Genomic DNA, 20,729 nt, shown 5'->3' with positions numbered 1-20,729 from the left:
ATGTGATGATGATGGGCTCGGTGGCTTGGAGTGTTAGCATAGCATTCGCGTTCTCGTTAGCATTAGCATTTAGCGTGGCGAGTGTCATCTTAAACTTTCGGGCAACTTAATTTTTTTACATACAGTTTGTGGCATCCAGGTGGTTACAATTAATTGAAAATGATGTACTGTTTTCTTAGAGAGTGTGTATTATCATCACCAAGTTGGTGTTGTCCTTGTAGATGCTACAATATAATCAATAATTTTAAAAAAATTATCAATAATAGTCAGTTGCCCTAAACTTTTGTTGAATGACGTATTCATAAACCTTGTGTGTTTTTTATTTTTTTTAAACAACTAAGAACAAAGACGGAAGAGGCAGGAGATTCAGAGCCTTACTTGTATCTTGAAAAATATATCTATATTCGGGGTGTGATGATACACACAAGTCACGGTTCGGTACGTACAGTGTATCACAAAAGTGAGTACACCCCTCGCATTTCGGCAGATATTTAAGTACCGTATTGGCCCGAATATAAGAGGGCCCTGATTATAAGACGACCCCCTCTTTTTCAAGACTCAAGTTTGAAAAAAAGACTTTTTGAACACCAAATTAATTTTTATACAGAAAAAAATTAAAGTACATCCGAAACAAATGATTATAACAATATATTTGAGAGAAAAAGCATGTTATTTTGCCTCATTCGAATCTTAATATCTGAACATTTTAATATCTGAACATTTAAATATGTAAACTAAAGTGCAATCAAATTTGTAAATGAATGGCTTTTGGTTTTTGAAATGTAAATAAACCAATCTATTGTGAAAAAACAACAAAATTGCAATAACTGCATTGACCATCAAAGTGAAGTCTAACTATAACTGTAGTCTTGAAACAAATCTGAATAAGGAAAAACATTGCAATAATGCAAACTGGCTAAACTTGAGAGTAGCTGAGATCTGTCATGACAGAACGTCGCTTCAATGATATCTGGCGCCATCTAGCGTCGTGAATGTGTATAATGTCTAGACCGCGAATATAAGACGACCCCCTCTTTTTCAGTATTATTTCAATGCAAAAAACACCGTCTTATATTCGAGCCAATACGGAATCTTCAGAAGAGGCTTCCTCCTGGGGTGACAACCACGCACACCAATTTGATGTAGAGTGCGGCGTATGGTCTGAGCACTAATAGGCTGACCCTCCACCTCTTCAATCTCTGCAGCAATGCTGACAGCACTCCTGTAACGAGTCACATGACATTTTTGACGGAAAATGACAAGCAATACTCAATTTGGACATTTAGGAATGTACGTATTTTCCAAGGGGTGTACTCACTTTTGTTTCCAGGGGTTTAGATATTAATGGCTATATTTTGAGTAATTTTGAGGGGAAAATAAATTAACTTCATTATATAAGCGGCACACAGACTACTTTTCATTGTGACAAAGTGTCATTTTGTCAGTGTTGTCCCATGAAAAGCTATACTTAAATATCTGCAGAAATGCGAGGGGTGTACTCACTTTTGTGATACACTGTACCTCAGTACAGGTTTCACGGTTCAGTGCGAGTTCAGTACAACAGAAAGGCTTTTTTTGTCTCGCAGCATTTGAAAAACTTTGTGTACCGTTACTCTCTTATACAGGTGAAATAAAAAAAAAAAAGTAAAAAGTGTGACTTATTTTTATTTTTGGGGGGAATGAAAAAATCAGTTCAATTCAATCAGTCAATATATGTAAACATTTGATGTGGAAGATGTTATAGAATGTATACTGTAATCATTTTTAGAAAATGAAAAGCAATGTTAGCTCTTGCTGAGTAACTAATTACTCTTACAATGAGGTAACAGAGTAACTCCATTACTTTGTGGGAGAAGTAATTTGTAACCAATTACTTTTTAAAGTAAAATTAACACTGATGATGATCATCATCACCACGGCTCTTGCGTTGGGGCTGGTTTACCTTCCCATTGCGTAGAGCTGACCAGGTGAGCTAGGCCCATCCAGTACTAGCGGTCTTGGACCAGCAGATTTACATCGCTCAGGGTAAGTCCGTTTTGTTGGAGGTCGTCCGCGATGGTGTCAAGCCATCGAGTGCGAGGCTTTCCTCGTGGTCGTCCCCAGCCTGCAGCCTTTGGGTCAAACTACAGGATGGCTCTTGTCGGGTGGTCAGGAGGAAGACTAAGAACATGGCCGAACACTGATGATACTATTAATAAATTCCGTATTTTTTGGACTATAAGTCAGTTTTTTTCATAATTTGGCTGAGTGGTGCGACTTATACTCTGGTGCGACTTATGTGTGAAATTATTAACACATTATTATATCATGTCACCTTATTTTGGTGTGACACTGACGGTTTGGTAAACTTGTTAGCATGTTCTTTATGCTATAATTATCTGAATAACTCTTAGCTATAGCTAATAGCTATGTTACGTTAATATACCGGCCACGTTCATATTTCGATGTTCATGCATCATGTAACATTATCATACTATACACTTATTCAGCATGTTGTTCTCTATTTGTATTTTAAATTGCCTTTCAAGATGACATATCTGTTCTCTGTGTTGGATTTTATCAAGTAAATTTGCCCCCAAAATGCGACTTATACTCCAGTACGACTTATATGTTATTTTTCCTCTTCATTGCACATTTTTGGGCTGATGCAACTTATACTCAGGTGTGATTTATAGTCTGAAAAATACGGTAAATGAATAAGACTTAAAGTTTTGTCTTGACTACATACTTATTCATTTAGGTACATTTTTATTTTGTTATTTATTCTAAAGTGGCTATACTCGAAACTACAATATATAGATTGTTGAAAAATATAGCAGTAAAAATGTTTCTCTAGCATAATAATCATAGTTACAATATTGATCTAAATATAGGAAATTTCAAGGATTATCCAATCATACTGCTTATTCAGATCATGTTGTTCCAACGTCTTGTTTTTCATAGATCTGTCAAGGAAAATGTTGGCAAACATAACATCAAACAACTTTTTTTTTTTGTACTCCCCGCCAAGTTGCATTGTTTAATTAAACCGCTAAAGTTTATCACATGGATTAAGTTGAAGTAGGAACAGAAATCCATTGATCCCTCTCAATGAGTCGACCATCAACTAATGAACAAGACTCATGTTTGGCTCTTCCGTATTGTATTGCTCACGCTCATATTGCAGCAGACTTCATTAAAGTGGATTATTATATATGGCGGAAAACACAGTTTCTGCTCTGGCACACCTCTTTCAAATAAACTGCTGTATTTTAAGCCAAAAGAACTGCTGTTTGATAGAACAACATGTCTATATGCTGCCATAGCAGATTCATGGTGCAATAGGCCCCCGAACTATTTTCAATTTGTCCGTTTTACCCTGAAAACCCCTGTTTATAGATGTTGCGCAACCGCTTTTGTTTCAACCTTGCCATAAAAAGAAGGTAAGTAATCGTATTTATTATTCGAAATGTCTGCCATTTTTAGCTTAGAATCATTATTTGATGTCTAATATTTAGTTTAAAAAAAAAAAAACTAAAAAAAATTCACTTGCATATTTTAAACTTTTAAACAAATTACGTCACAATGAAAAAATTTGCGTCTGTAAAAAAGTCATATCTACCTCATTACTATCGCTTAATTGTATTTTTTTCGTTACTGTTGCATTTTCCCCAATTTTTTAGATGATAAATTATTGATCCAAACAAAGAAAAATGGAAAAAAATGTTTAAAAGGGTAAATATATGAAAAAGTCTCGATCACTTCTTGATGTCTGCAATTTCTGCATCGTGACCCTTGTTATATTACCATGTTTCACCCATAAAATCCCCCAAAATCCAGCTTCCATGAAATGCATTTTAAATTCCTCGATCAATTGAAACCAATGCTAATACAGAGACAAAATGACGGACAAGTGGGCGGAACCATACAGCGAGCACGTGGTTTTGTGACGTCGGTGGGTAGGGTCTATACATAAATATTTAGCTGCGGCACAGCTACAGGGTAACTTTACAGCAAGGTGAAGCATAAGGATCCCTGCATGTACTTCTTGGCCACACTAAGGAAACAAAGAGCAGGAAGGATAACACTGCAATCGGCACAACAGCAGGGTATGCTAACATTAGCATGAGTGCCACTGGATCTCTGCGTGAAAGTAGAGGGAACGCTCCTAATCTTTTATAGCCAGCCAGTGGCAGCTTGCAGCATTATCTGCACTGTGTGCATGTGTGTGTGTGTCGGCCTCCATTGACTGCTGCTAGCCAAGCTGGCATTCATTATCAAGCAGGTAATAACACAGAGCACTGGCTCTAACTCAAGCGGCCGAGGACTCATTAATATAAACAGGCCCCTAAACCCAAACTCAATTTACTTGAAAGCCTCTTTGGAGACGCTGCTTGAGTAAGTAAAGAGTGTTTTTTTTCCCCTCCCCATCTTCAGCGCTAACTGAGTGCACCAAATGTATTCGTCTGTATTCAGCCAGCAACCGCGCCACACGGTGCAGTAGTTTAAAACCCTAAATATACCCAGAGCTTCCATTCCAAAACGCTGAATAATTTCAAAGTTATCTTACATTCCCCCTAATGGTAAAGAGAATACAGATTTGATATTGAAAGAACTACAGCTGAATGTGTAGGGTAGTAATGATACACCCAAGTCTATGATACACCAACTCGATTCCATTCCATTTACCGAATTTCTGAATAAACTCTCACCACAGAAATTTACATTTAAAATTTTGCATCTTAAAGTTGTGTTTCAGCATGCATTTGTATGTTAGGGTGACCATATTTTGATTTCCAAAAAAGAGGACACTCAGCCCGGCCCTCAAGACACTTTTTCAAGATAATTTTACTCGAAGTTCACTCAAAGATGCCTAGATCACTTTAATATATTTAAAGTGTGCCCCCTCTGGGTGGAAAAATGCAGTTTGGGAAAAAAACAACAACAACAAAAATTTATATATATATATATATATATATATAATGCAGACCCATGGAAATGTAGTCAGGTCAATACACATACACACAGTAGGCTATGTGCCAACTAAACATTTTTATAAATTACAATCACGACAATTGTCCTTGACGAATTGTTATTCCCATTCAATTGATATTCTCATTCAATGTTCTAGATTGCACATAAACAATAACCGAAATAAACTGACAAACGATTCAACCAGCATGTTTCCAAATGTAGTAATTCAAAACTACGTTTCCCATAATGCCTAGCGTGGTTTAGCTTACTGATAGCTAGCTGAGGCAAAAATCAAACTTTGCTATAAAAGTTTACAATCATCGGCACCGCAACGATGCGACACCAAACGGGATTTTACAGCCAGAGCTCCGACAGAAGTCAACAGTTGCCATTATATACGTATTTATCGTAAAAAAACTTAACAACTGGGCAGGCATCGTGGCCAAATCGTCAACCCAGTAGATGGCGGTAATGCCTCATGATAGGGGTAAACTGCCAACAAAAACAAGAAGAACTACTTCCTTCCCTCCCTACTGCCAGGAGCCATGTCATCGCAGGCAGGCGCTGCCACCCAGCGGCCGGAGGGGTTCTCTTCAAATTGGTCCCGTGAAAAATCATAAAAACCGGACATTTTTATGAATTTATAAAACCCGTCCGGACGACAAGGATACTACGTGAAATTAGGACTTGTCCGGCCAAAAGAGGACGTTTGGTCACCCTATTGTATGTAGACCCATCATGAGTATTGAAAAAAAAAAAAAACAACCCTTAGCCAGGGCTCCAGACTAAGATTTTTTACTAAAAGCACAGGGGGCGCGCGCAGAAGATTCAGGGGCAAAGTTTTCCTTTAATTTTCAATGTTTAACCGATAAATAATTTCATAATAAATGGGTAAAACTACAAACTTAAGAATATTTTATTCTCTATCAGTTTTGACATCAACCGATATACTGCTTACAAGTTAGGTTAAAATGGGAATAATTTTTAGGGAGACTAAGCTGTAACATGGATGCGGAGTGTTCTATTCATGGCTGTAACCCCAGGGGGAAGCCTGTTCTGAAGACTGTACACAAGATAGCCCCCCCGTCTCATCAGACCATAGGACATTATTCCAGTAATCCATGTGCTTTGTTGACATGTCTTCCCAAACTGTTTGCGGGCTTTCTTGTGTACCATCTTCAGAAAAGGCTTCCTCCTTGGGTGACAGCCATGCACACCAATTTGATGTAGAGTACGGCGTACGGTCTGAGCACTAACAGACTGACCCCCCACCTCTTCAATGTCTGCAGCAATGTTGACAGGACTCCTGTCACAAGTCACATGACATTTTAGAGGGAAAATGACAAGCAGTACTCAATTTGGACATTTAGGGACGTGCATTTTTTGATAGGGGTACACTAACTTTTGTTGCCAGGGGTTTAGATATTAATGGCTATATTTTGAGTTATTTTGAGGGGGAAATAAATTCACTCTATTCTATAAGCTGCACACAGACTACTTTTTATTGTGTCAGTTTCATTTTGTCAGTGTTGTTCCATGAAAAGATATACCTAAATATCTGCAGAAATGCGAGGGGTGCACTCATTTTTGTGATACACTGAATATTAACCTGTAGCACTTTATTTGACAGCGGTGTCATAAGACTGTCATAGGACTGTCATGTCACACTGCACACTGTCATGACACTGTCATGAGTATGAATGAATGCTTATGACAAATGTCATTTAGTGTCATCTGGCAAATTATCTCACTTTTGAATGGATGCAAAATATCTGAGCTGGACATAAATGGAATTTGTGACAAAATTCTCGTAATATTACAAATTTAATCCTTTTATGTTACAATATATGATTTAATTTTCTTAATATTACAACTTTTGTATGACTTCATTCTTGTAGTAATGTGACTTTTATCTCCTAATATTTTGACCATTCTGCTAGTCATCCAGTCTTTTGTTGACTGGATGATAAGGAAGGTTCTGGGCGGCATTTGAAGTCACGTGAATGAGAAAATGTACTTGATTGGCTGCTACCTTGTCGTCCCTGAAATTTGTCGCAGAAATATTAACTAAGCCAACGTGTCCGCGATGTGAAATGAAAATATGAAAATAAAAAAATGTTTCTCCTGGAATCACATTTTAAAATACGTGACTTTATTTTTTTCTGGCTTACTCAGTCAAAAGATTCCAAACCCCTGTTGCAAAGCTTAGTCAAGGACAAAAACTCATTTTCTTTTTTTGGACTCAAATGTGCTTAGTAGTGTGTTTTTTGTGTCTATACATTTATTCACTTGCCAAATGATTAGTCACAATCCAATGAGAGCCAATATAAAATGCTCCCTTTTGTCAGAGAGGCATTCATTAGCCAATAGATGCACTCCTGGGAATGCAGTGTTTCCTGCCTAGATGTTTCCAATATTTTGACCCTCTTGTGTGTAAATAAGGTAACATCAATGTTAAAAACAAAAAGTGGAATGGAACCAAAACTCATTAACAATACCTACTATATCTGTACATACATATGGATTACTTAAATAAATTAGATACAGTAAATAAATACAAGTTTGATGAAAATCCCTTTATTCGTTCTTGGGAAATCTTGAACATAAACATATTTCTGATTTTTTTTTTACCTTTGACCTCATAATTCAATCACCTCTTGTGTTTTACATTACAAACACATCCAAGTTTTCTAATACCGTATTTTCCCAAATATAAGGCGCACCCGTGTATAACGCGCACCCCAAATTTACTTGTAAAATTTAGGGAAAATTATTGTACCCGTGTATAACGCGCACCCTAATTTTAGCACCAATAAATAGAAGAATACAAGAAAACAGAGCTCGTGTACAGATACAGAAATGTCATTTTACTGACTGGTGAAACACAGCACAAGCATAACACATTGGTAGTTCATAACATTACCGTAAACTGACAATTTGTACGGTAATAATATGATCTGATAACTTCTTGAACTTACCAGAATCCAGGAGAAAACAAAACAGATGTGATTTTTCTTTTAAAGCCTGCTGTATAACTTGCTCGTTTCATCATGATGAATAAATGTTTACTCCATGGATTGATATGGTAAAATGAAAGTGAGAACGTAAGTCGGAAATCCGAGAGAGCTCATCGCTGTTGACACGACAGTAACAATAGGAGCTATTATTATTTGGGTTTGAGTTTCCCGAGGGACAGATATAGTTGACGGACACAGGAAGTTTGTTGCGGAGCTGCAATAAACGTTGACTCAAATGAGTTCAAGAAACTAAATTCTGTGCTTTATGAAGAGTGAAAAAAGCGGAATCATTCGGCCGATCAGATTGAAATATTACCGAAACAAAATGGTGACGTCACGTACCGTAATGGCAGGCAACGGATCGCCGCATACGTTTCTTCAACACAACATGGCCGTGTCAATAAAAAAAATCGTTTTTTATATATATACAGTATGTATATATACATATATATTTGTCTCCATCCATGTACCAGTTTATAATGTGCACCATGATTTTACAAGTTGATTTTGGGGAAAAAAAGCGCATTATATTCAGGAAATTAGGGTAATCCCTTTTTTCATTATTGGGTAATTCGAACACAACATATTTTTGACCTCTTTGACCTTTGACTTTATCAGGGAAATTCAACTTTGAACTCCAAGACAAGTGTCAGCTCGATAGCGCGATGAGAAATGAATCAGACCCCAACCATGGATTGCTTTGCTTCGAAGGCTTTATGAACAAGAGCTCTCGGGTACAGACGCAGAGCCACGCACAAAGCGTCCTCTCCGCATGTGGACAAAAGAGAAATGCAGAGCATGCCTCTATTTATGGGTTGACATCGTAGAAACAAAACCGAAACTTACCATAGCATATCCTGGTAAAAACATCTCAAGTTACAGAAAAATATCTCTAGTAGGGGAAAAACACCTCAAGTTATGACCTTGAACACCGGCTCTGGCTAGAACGATGATGAGCTCAGTCTGATAAGCCACAGTCGCCCATTGTATTTATTCAGGGCATATTGCAAAACACAGGAAAGTAACAGTCCATATTTGGGCATATTGTGATACAGTCTACACTATTTAAGGCTATGGGAAGGCACACTCAAACAGGTTAATATAACAATGATGCTCTATGCTACAATGTTCTCATGCAAGCATAACAAAAGCATACAAAATATGATTTATAATGGTTGTGTTTTAAGCACGAATAAAATTCTCTCACAGACTTCATTCCCCAAATTTAATCACCTCTTCTGGTTTGTATTAACAAAATATCCTGCAGGTTTGATAAAAATCACTTTATTTGTTCTGGAGTAATGGTGAACACATATTTCTGACCTCTGTGACCCCAAAATTTTATCACCTCTGCCTTTTCGTATTACAAATGTATCTTGCAAATTTGATTATAATCCCTTTACCTTCTTGCGTTATCTTGAACATAAACACAATCTTATCTTAGTGTCTCCTGGTGGCGGGAGTAATAAAGCAGCAGGTATGAAACAAAATAAATGATCACCATATACATCAGCAGTTGCATTCATATTAAACCTTTTCAAAACAAAATCTATGATCACTTAAATATAATTATCTGATTTTTTAAAGTAACATCACAAATGAATTCCTTTGATTTGTCTTCAATGGTTCAACTAGGGTGTATTTTTATTATTTATGTCGGCCATATTTCTACATCTGTTGCGTTCTTGTCATTATAGTTAAAGCAACATGTTGATTTGTAATCTCTGACACAAAATGGCCACAGTAACTGAAGTCAAAGGTTGTACATGCGCCCCCCCCCCCAACTTTCACGCAATACTACACTCGTGCTAGCTGACTGCTTTCCACACGCAAAGAAAAGTGAGATGTGCAGTTAGTCAGTTGCTTCAGCATTCCATCGGTCCGTGACACAGGTCCATTCACCCCCCCCATCCATCCTCTTCTTCCTCCTCAGCCGCAAGCGATTGTAATTAACAAGCTTTTACAGTTCGATCTGAGGTTGAATACGTCTTGGAAGCCCAACGGAACACAGGCTGAATGCTCACCACTGCCTAGAAATACTGAAATGAAATGAAAAACATCCTTAATTTCCCTTAAGAGATGAATAAAATATCTCTTCATCAGTTCTTGATAGCCCGACTAGCTGATTAGCTATTACCTCACCGGTTATCTATTAATTTTATTCATCTTGTTCGCTTATTAGGGAGTCTGACTTGGCTATTTAGCTATTAGCTCACTGCTTATCTTATCCGTATATCAGTCCTAGTGGTTAAGCCCATATGAAAGATGTTCTAACAGGCCTTTCTTAACTTTTTGCTCCCCATTTAATTTCCAAAGGGTTTTTCACTGGGAAACACTTTGGCGGGAGAAGTCACTTAATGACATTCTAGGTGCAGCAAGCTGTGGTGTGTGGTTTAAAAAGAGATTGTATTTCCTTGCAGCCTACACAGCACTCATTTAACCAAGCAGTACTGTAAGGGTTTATTGCAGTGGCCATAGCAACAGCTGTGAAGTGGAGAGGAAGATGAGGATTTTGGTTGTTGTGCTAATGCAACGAGTGTCCTTGTAGCAAAGGTAGAAACCAAAGAGATTCAATTATATATTTTTCACACCTTTCATATTCACCCATCCATCAATTTTCTATGCTGTTTATCCTCATTTGGTCCTCTCAGTTCTGGTATAGAGACAAGGTACACTCTAGACTGGTCTCCATTCAATCATAGGGCACGTACATGGACAAACAGACATTCACATCTAAAGACCATTTTAAATTCTTGAATTTAAAATGGACGGCAAGTCACGTGGTAAAGTCATACTTGTCATGGGCTACACTGTACTGTAGTTCTAGTTTCCTTTGGAAGGCCATTATGTCTAACAACTAGGGCTGCCATGGTTAATCAACTAATTAATGATCAAATCAAATCAAACATTGTTGACCTCAAAATGGTCCAAATCCTTCTTTGTTGAGTCTCTTAATAGCAAAAAAGTTTGTTTTTTTAAATGTTCTATTTTCATTTTTGATTTTTATTTACATTTCAAGTACAAAAATGTGAAACACAATATTTTTTGGTTTTCAATGAAAAAGGAAAGAGGGGTTTGAATTTTTAATTACATTTTGTTTTTCTTAGGTTTAAAAAAACAAAAGTGAATATTCTAAAATAGTTTATTTTAATATTTCAAAAGAAAAAAAATATGGTAAAAAATCTTTAGTTTTCAATCTTTCGTTGAGGACTACAGAAATTGTATTTGAATTTCATTTTAATGAAAAACACAAAGTCAATACACATGATTTGCTTTCGCGGGCCACAAAAAATGATGTGGTGGGCTAGACCTGGCCTTGAGCACTAATTTGTATTGACGGGTCACACTGCGCAACGCCTTCAAGTAAGGGGGGCTGTCCTACAGTCCGCTTGTTATTCGCAGTCGGTCGGAGTTAGTCAGCACATTCAACGCCGGATTTAGGTTGAAAACGTACGAAAGCTGTACCGCATACAAACAGGAAGGATTGTCTCAGGAGTGACTCGTTCGAGGATTCAAGGTAATTATATTTTTCGTACCATGCATGCATTTTGAAACCTGACAAAAAAATCAATGGGAGAAATTAGCCGGTACAGCATTAGCATTATTCTTCGCAATATTTACGTAAAACAACTTTTGCTTTTAACCAAGAATCGAGACTGTTTTACATCCGTATCTATAAAGAATTCAGGGATTTAAGCATTTATTCACAAAAATTTTCAACAGAAAAAGCTCTTTGTTTACATATGGCGGCCGCTAATATCCTTACTGACGAGCCTCATAGTTCGCAATATTTACGTAAAATTACCTGCACCTTTTTTTTGCTTTTAACCAAGAATCGAGACTGTTTTACGTCCATATTCTATAAAGAATTCTGACAAGGATCAGGGAACAAACGGACCCAATATTACAGCAGGTTTATTGACAATGATCTTGAGAGGGAGAAGTCTTGGCTTGTGGTGAGGCACGGAGGGCTGTTCGAGCAGGGGGGGCACGAGCAAGGCGATGGCCCAGGCTGGAGGCATTCCAGATCCGGTCCTGTAGCCGGTCGCAGAAACAAGGCAGAAGCACAGACGAGGAGAAGGCTAGAGGCAAAAAATCCACAAAGTCAAAAAAGAATCAAAATCCGGGAAGACAGGGTAACTAGAATTGCTCATATGTTGCAGTGAAGGCTAACACACTTGAAATGGAGCAGAGGGCTGTGGGTGTTTACGTAGGGAGGCTGTGGTAATGACCAGGTGTGCAGGACAGGTGTGTGGAATTAGTGCTGATGACTTGGAGGGAAAAAAAAAAGGAAAAGGCATGCAGGCCTGCTGTGGGGCTCTAACAAAATTCAGGGAGTTAAGCATTTATTCACAATAATTTTCAACGGAAAAAGCTCTTTGTCCGTGTTTCCACTCGGTCAACTTAGACGGAGATAGGCCCTCTATGAATTGGCCCCGCGCCCTGTGTCCCGTCAATACATTATGAAGTCTTTGCCTTGAGTTTGACACCTGTGTCATAATGTAATCGCCAGAGGTGGGTAGTAATGCATTGCATGTCCTCTGTAACATTTACTTGAGTAACTTGTTGAGAAAAATGTACTTCTAAGAGTAGTGTTACTAAGCCATACTTTTTACTTGAGTAGATTTGTGAAGAAAAAACACTACTCTCACTCCGCTACTTTGGGTTACACAAAATTTGTTGCATTTTCCGTCTTTATTCTTCATATTAGATTTATTTATTTTTTGCCAGTGATGCCAAGAGTAGCACTACCAATTTCACCAATGAGACATCACAACAATAATTACTTGACTCTAGGCATGTGCCGGTTACCGGTTTCATGGTTTACCGAGGTGTGAAAACGTCGCGGTTTCAAAACCACTAAAATTTTCCGTCAGACCGTAGTACGGTATTCGCTATTTTTCATGTGACAAAAATGCAGCTAGAAGTGGCATGGCGCGGCAGCGCTCACCCCCTCCCGTTTGTTGCTGTGTGTGAAAGTGACGCTATCAGCTAGACAGCCAGCGAACCCAAAAACAAATCCTCCAAACATAAGGCGTTCTTTTCTTCAATTTATTGAGCTCTCAAATCGTGGTAAGTGTAATATACAAAATGAAAACCTTTAAAACGTTGTACAATTGTATTTTTTCATGTGTGAGTAGTTTCAACAGATTAGCATCGTGGAAAAGTTCGCCAAAAACAAAACACACATTTTCCTTTCAAATTCGATATACACACTAACTAAAAGCTTACAAAGATGAATGTTAGCCTAGACTTAGCTGGGAGAGCAACTTCGTCGAGTGTTACAGCTACAGAGTGAGAAAACAAGCTTGATTCACTTGAATGAAGGGGGGGAAAAAAGGATAGCATCAAAGATCGTTAATTGCGAAAGATGATCTTGCCCTAAGCACAAATCCACGTTCGTTAGCTCAAGGCGAGGTCTCACTCCGAATGTTTTTTTTTTTTTTTTTTTTTTTTTTTTTTTTTTTTTTTAAGATGAAACCTTTCCACAGCAATATTTACATTTTAACCAACTTTTACATTTTTAACTAACTTGTACATTTTTAACTAACTTATTAACTTATGAACTCTTTGTTCTTTTTAACACAAAGGCATGACATCATGTAGACTAGATTTGACATAGTGGCTGAAATTGGCAAAACTTCTTTTGAGCTTTTCCACCCTCAAAAAAAAAGTGATGCAGTATAAATTTTTTAAAAATTTTATTCAGAAGTGTTTTTACTTTTTTATAAAAATTATTTTGTTCTTGCTCTAATCTTGAGCAACTTGAGGTGTGGCTGTGGGTATAGTCTATAAGTTATATTTTAATTTTATTTAAAATATTTGTTTTTTTATTGATAATTTATTTATTTTAACAATATATTCATGTTCCAATTTGCAACTATGTTCTGAAAAAAAAAATCCTGTTCAATGGAAAAAAGTTTTTTTTAACCCATACATCTTAAAATAACACATTTTGTAGCTATAATTGCAATACCGTGATACCGTGAAACCGCGGTATTTTTGCTCACGGTTATCGTACCGTCAAAATTTCATACCGGCACATGCCTACTTGACTCCATTATACCATTCAGACACAAGCTTGCTGTTCTAAGATCACGCCAGCCTGTTCAATCACAAGGTGTCTTTAAAGCACCGTAAAAAATAAAGTATTTGACATAGAGTGCTGCCAACAAAATGACTCAAAAGCGGGGATTTTAACCTTTCTCTGTCTTTATTTAGCACCGATTCACCACGGAAAACCGGAGATATGATCCTTTTAATTTTATAATAATAACTATGAAGGAACTATTCACTATTCAAACGAGGAACTATTTTCTCCACTAGAAGGCACTCATGCTCTTTTGACAATTAGTGCTTCATTTCTTTCATTTTTTGCTCTTGCCGGAATTCCCGTTTTTTTTAACTTTTTAATTTTTTAAAAAATTTCTTGGGCTTCATGTGGTCATGTAATATTATAGTACAGTTCAAATTGATAACTTTGTGCTGAGAAAAAAAAAAATTAAGCAGTTACTCACAATGTTACTCATTGCTTGAGTATTCTTTACACCCAATTTATTTATTTATTTATTTTTTATTTACTTTTTTTTACTTTAATTTTTTGGATGACTCCACCTCTGGCAATCACCATACTGTACAATTTTAGCATCCATCACATCATCGAAGGGCCTTAAAATGCACCTGGAGTCTTGGACTGCTATATTTCCTCTGATTGAAATCACAGACTTCTAATGTTTTTATAAAGGACTACTTTTGCTACTTGCACATTTAGATGACTTCCATCAAGCTCCTTTCTCGTCATACTGGAAAAATGTTTAAAAAAAAAAAAGATTCGCTCATGTTGTCTGTTTCTAAGGAGGCATTAAAGTCGCTTATCGCTTTTTTGAAAACGACTTACGCGAGGGTTCAGAAAAGTTGTTAAATATAGCAAGCAAATCTCTTAAATTGACAGCAATTTAAATGCTTTTGTAAACTAGCTCGTCTGTATTTCCTGGAGCAGGACAGGATACTGTATCCTAGTGGTATTTGGTATACATTGCTAAAATGAATTAGGTTTGTTGAAGAAATCACTGCAGTCTGAGGGAAAGGAATTCTTTGATCTTCAATGCAGTTGGAAGTTGCGCCCATTTTTTGAAATGTGAATTTGTGCTCCACTGATATTCATATGGTCGTGATGCCATTTAAATAAGTTAACAAAGTTGATGAAGTGCTTAAGCTAATGATTTGGTGCTAGCTGGAGGCGTAGCTGCACTATGCACTTTGGTTACGGAGGCTTGAGTGGGTAGCGGTTGCACTTTAAGCCACTTACCTGTTGTTCTGTGTGTGAACTTAAGTGTCACCGTTTCAAGGTCAGGGTAAGAGTCTCAAAATGTTTGTTTCAGTAATCAGATGTGTGGCTAAAATGCTAGACAGTTCCTTTTACCCTCCCTTACTTAATGTGTCAAAACTTAATTGTTAGGTTTTCAAACTAGAGTCATAGTTTTCAAGCAGGGGTTCAAGTCAGTAAATTGGGTTCCAAATTGTGTTGTACAGTTGTATTTACCAACTATGTAGGAAAATCATGAATTGTTAAGAATCTTTGTCTGAAATACTGTCGAAATTTTCAAAATTTCAGAATCTCGACATTAAATATTTTATTTATTATAATGTTATGCTGTCCTTTCATGTCATATTGTAAATATTCTTCGATTTCTTTAGTCCTACACAAACTGATTATATTTGTGTTTAAATAAAATAAGAGGTTTGCAAACATCTGCTTTCACTTTGGAAAAACAATGAACGACATTTTTACCGGTTTTCTTTCATGTCACGGACCAAAACTGTCGCTGAATCATTATCAATGATCATTTGCGATACAAGGCTGACGATAACGATGATGTTGCGATATGGCGATTATTGATGCAAGGATTAATCGATTAACTCCGATAATTTGATTAGGAAAAAGCTTTGAATTTGCTGCTTCGAGTATTCATTTAATTAAATTGGCGTTGTAATGGTTTGTTTTGAAAGTGTTTGCATTTATTTTTATTGATTGGGTGGATAAACTACCCTCTAGTGGCAACAGTGAATATGACATAACTCATTTAACATGGCTGAATTCAGCTGCTCCCTCTTAAAACCGACATAAGGTAAGCTAATGTTTTTTTTTTTTTTTTAATGCATTCGTAATTTAATTTATAGATATATTTTTTGTGGGAATATGTGTTTGAACGATTTAGTTAAGAGCAATGTAAAAAAAAAAAAAAAAAAAAAAAAAAAAAAAGGTTAGCATTTTATAGTATTTAAGCTAGCGTTCGTTTGCTATGGAAGTTAGCCAATTGATCTTTTGTTGTACTTAGATCCTCATCAAAAGTTTGTTTTTATACTTTGTACAATTTGGGGCTAAGCTCAGGTGTATTAATTTTTCATTTTCCTAATCTGATTACTCGATTATTCGAACTAACTCGTTCATGGATTAATCGACTACTAAAATAATCGATAGATGCAGCCCTGATCGACATAAGATCCTTTTGACGTCCAATGTGAAATTTGACTCGCCATTTGTCTTGACATATGAAAACATGCTCGAAATATGACGATTTATGACAGCGTTGCAGTTTCATTGTTTTCCCCCCAAAACGGATGCATGGCGGATTTTCTTGTGAGAAAAATCAACATGGGTCCCAAGAAGGTTAATGCAGGTGGTGAAAAAAAGGAAAAAGGTGACTCTTACCAATGAAATTAAGATGGAAATGATAGAAAAATATGAGAGCGGTGTCCGCGTCAGTGAACTGGCTCAATGATACGTCTGGAATATGTCTACGATCTCGACGGTCCTCCTCTGATCTCTGTTTGCCAGTCTTTATAAGTTAAGGTGACAATTATTAATCCGATTTGTAGTTATAATTGATTTGTTGATGATATGTGTAATTGGTATTTGTAATTGCGCCAGCAGTATTTATTAAGGATTTAGTGTAGGTTTTTGGGCTGTGGAACGAACTAATCGCATTATAATGTATTTTTATGGGAAAACGCCTCTCGACATACGACCATTTCGACTTACGAACCAGGTCCTGGCACGAATTGAATTCGTATGTAGAGGCACCACTGTACTCACGAGGGGTGAGGGAATGGCTGGAGCCTATCCCAACTAACTTTGGGCTGAACTGATTGCTAGCCCATTGCAGCGTTTTTGTATTTTTTTAACAAAATACTGTTAATACTATAAAAAAAAAAATACAGTGGTACCTCTACATGGGAATTTAATTCATTCCAGGACCTTGTCTGTAAGTCGAAATGGTCGTATGTCGAGCAGGATTTTCCCATAAGAATACATTATAATTCCATTAATTCGTTCCACAGCCCGAAAACCTACACTAAATTCTTAATAAATAATGTTATTGCTATTGCGAATATCAATTACAAAGAGCAACACAAATAAATTATGGGAAAAAAAATTGAATAATAATATAATAATAGTAATATTAATACCTGTAGTAATGTAACAAACCGGGATCTAATGTGGCGAATGTGTTTGCGTGGTGTACCTGAACGCATCGTGTGACTGACTTGACAGAGTGAGCCTTTTTACTTTCATTTTGTTTACTTGCTGCGGGGGACACTAGGCGTGTTGTGTTGCACAAGTTGATGGAATAAATGATTAGAAACCTGACGAAGCTGGCGATTTCTTCGGCGATGTTACCACAATAATAATTGCCACCTTAACTTATAAAGACTGGCGAACGGATGACGACCGCTGAGGTAGACATTCTACGGCTGTATTGTTGAGCCATATTATGGATGCGCACACCACGCTCATATTTTTCTATCATGTCCATCTTCATGTCAATGGTATGCATCACCTTTTTCCTTTTTTTTCACCACCTGCACTAGCATTGTTGGAACCCATGTTGATTTCTCTCACAAGAAAATATGCGGTGCGGGAAAACAAAGAAACGGCGGTGCTGTAACAGATCATCGTATTTAGACCATGTCGTTGGATGTAGAAACAAATGGCGGGTCAAATTTTACGCCGGATGTCGAAAAGATCGTGTGTTGAAGCGATCGTATGTCGAGGTACCACTGTAATTTCATACTAAAATGTTACGGTCAAGGCAAAAGTTTCTTGGATTAAGGTTTTAAATAAAATTTTCAATTTAGGGCTAGTTTTTGCCAAATCTTTTTTTTCCATCATTGTATTCATGATGCTGTGATGGCATTTCAAAAAATGCTTCGTCATGACATTCGCTATACAGAAGTTAATCGTGTAGAAATTGTGTTCCTAAAGTTTAAATACACCACTAAAAATAACTAAACAAAAATTAATCATGTGCAAATGCACCTCAGGTAATACCTAAGAGAACATATTAACTTGTGTGAGGAGGACTGTCATCGGATTTGCTGGCTGTGACATTTATGAGAGGAGATTCTGCTATTTGGTGTAACGTGGTAACAGCGAAGCAGGTTGGGAGGGAGCGTGCATTGATGGAGGGGTGCGGGGTATGTCGAGATGCTGAGCTCTGCAGCGGTGACTGTCGAGCTAACCACTTGTGAGCCAGCAACCCCCCCACCCCATCCACCCACACCGGCTGCGTGCCGGTGCACTCGTCTCGCCTAAACACCCTCTCTCTCTTATCCGTCCGCCACCCCAGCAGACGTCTTTAACTGCACTCGCTCTCTACAGGTTTCTGCCGGAGCAGGTCGGGATTTCCTGCCTGTGCAAGGATTCTCTGCTTTCTGGACCAATAAGGGAAAAAAAGAGAAGAGGAAGAAGAGTGCTGGGTGGTGGCCGAGAGGAAGATCTGGGAGTGACCCTACTGTCCATCAGGTGTGTGACCAGTCAGCTTACTTTATATGAAATATATGCACTGTATCATCTTTATTACTGTAAATAAACTTTAAGTGAATGCTTAGCGGGGAGCAACCTTGTAAAACACATCACTGATTTCTGATCAACTTTAAGAACAAAATATTCAACAATGTGAGAGAATCAGACTCGGGATTCAAACTCAACATTTTGTACTTAAGATTTATTTATTCTGATCTTTCCATCAAAAGTCCATATTTAAAGAAAAGTGACGGTGTGACTGCATCTCAATTACGTTAATTTTATTCGTAATGCTTCTCACTGCCACTCGAGGGCATCTGGGATTACATATGTCTCATTCGTCATGTCTTGGTAATGAGTTTCTTCCCGTTTCGACTTCTCAGAATTAACTGTACTATTTTCTATAGTAGCTAGCCTATAGTGTATGTAATACAGGGATGCGGCGAGGGGAATATAAATATGAAAGATGATGATACGAATGTTGTGTCAGCTCTGTGACGCTGATGGACGTGTTTGTTCTTAATGGCTTGTTGTACTCTGGTGGGGGCGAAATCTGATATCAATCACAGCATGGCTGGGCGCTGGCTTGCTGCTTTTCTGGCAGTTTCTGTGTGGAAATGTGCTTCACATCAGCTCATAACACGTCACACCGGCCCTGTAAGAACTCAGACCAGGTTTTCATGCTTCCCATGTAAATCTAAACTCCCCAAATACAGCCTGCAGGCTACTCGGTCATCATTTCTCAGTCTCAATTGGCAACACGTCACAGTGACTGTCCTTCACTTTATTTATGAGACATCTTTACTCATGCCTCAGGAGACAGATGAAGGTGGTATGAAGCCCATAAAGCTACCCAAAGCAGCTTGCACCCACATCAATTTGTAACCTCTTAACCTTAAAATGTGACAAGGAATAACCTGTGAGAGTTACTGATGCTAGTTAACCCAAAACCAACTTTATTTACATAGAGGCTTTTACTGAATTGCTGTAAATCAAACAGAATCGTACTAAATAGTATTGTTCCGATCTGATACGCAGTTGTAATATCGGCGACCAATGCGGCTATTTTTGGAGTATCTGACAGTCACAGGATCGGACACGATCCAGTACTCACGTGTGTTTACAGCAATTCAAAAAAATACAACTACTAGGCAAACATTTCCGCCGTGTGGGACTACTTCTCTTTAGAATTTTAAAATAATAAAAGAGCATCGTGTTATATTTGTAAACAGAGCATTTCTTAAGGAGGTACTAGCAGTCCACCCTTTAATACAAAAAATATGATTAGTCATTCACTTGTTTCATTTATTTTTATTCATTCATTCACCTTCCGTTCTACTTATCTTCATGTGGGTCTCAGGCGTGGTGGAGGCTATCCCAGATAATTGAGAAGGAGGCAGGAAACATCCTGAACTGGTTGCCTATCAATCACTGGGCACATATAGAAAAACAAATTTTCATACACACAATCACACATATGGATAATTTATAGTTTTTAATCAACCTATCATGCATGTTTTGGGATGTGGGAGAAAGCCGAAGGAAACCCATGCAGGCATGGGGAGAACGGGAAAACTCCAAACAGTAAGGCCAGAGCCTGGGATTGAACTCTAGATCTTGGAACTGAGGTAGACTCCCTAACCCAGGGGTGGGCAAAGTATTCCACAAGGGCAGCAGTGGGTGTGGGATTTTGTTCCAACCCAATATGACACCACCAATCTGGTGTTTTACAAATGCAATTAGTTGATTGCAGTCAGTTCCTTCCTGTTTCCACTGAAACCTCATTGGTTAAATTATCTGTGCTGAATCCGTCGGAACAAATACCAGGACCCACTGCCACCCTCCAGGATTGGTTTGCCACCCCTGCCCTAACCACTTATCTGCCGTGCCGCCCATTATTTTTAATTGTCTAAAAATCTAGGTATCCTTATCGGCAAAACATATCTAGAAAA

The 20,729-nt window shown here is 37.7% G+C and overlaps 1 protein-coding gene across 3 annotated transcripts in view; it reads left to right on the top strand.

Annotated features, from left to right (window-relative positions):
• Nucleotides 1-3,944: 3,944 nt before the first annotated feature.
• dab1a (DAB adaptor protein 1a) overlaps nucleotides 3,945-20,729 on the top strand; it is a 552,095-nt gene continuing 535,310 nt past the window's right edge. For all 3 annotated transcript variants that reach the window (XM_057840958.1, XM_057840955.1, XM_057840956.1), the window contains exons 1-2: nucleotides 3,945-4,088; nucleotides 18,634-18,777. The gene's annotated coding sequence lies outside the window, so the exon portion shown is untranslated. The remainder of the gene's footprint in view (nucleotides 4,089-18,633; nucleotides 18,778-20,729) is intronic.

The sequence above is a fragment of the Corythoichthys intestinalis genome, chromosome 7, assembly GCF_030265065.1.
Source record: "Corythoichthys intestinalis isolate RoL2023-P3 chromosome 7, ASM3026506v1, whole genome shotgun sequence".
Taxonomy (NCBI): Eukaryota; Metazoa; Chordata; class Actinopteri; order Syngnathiformes; family Syngnathidae; genus Corythoichthys; species Corythoichthys intestinalis.
Note: the sequence above shows the minus strand (reverse complement) of the source record. Positions and strands in the feature narration are given on the sequence as shown.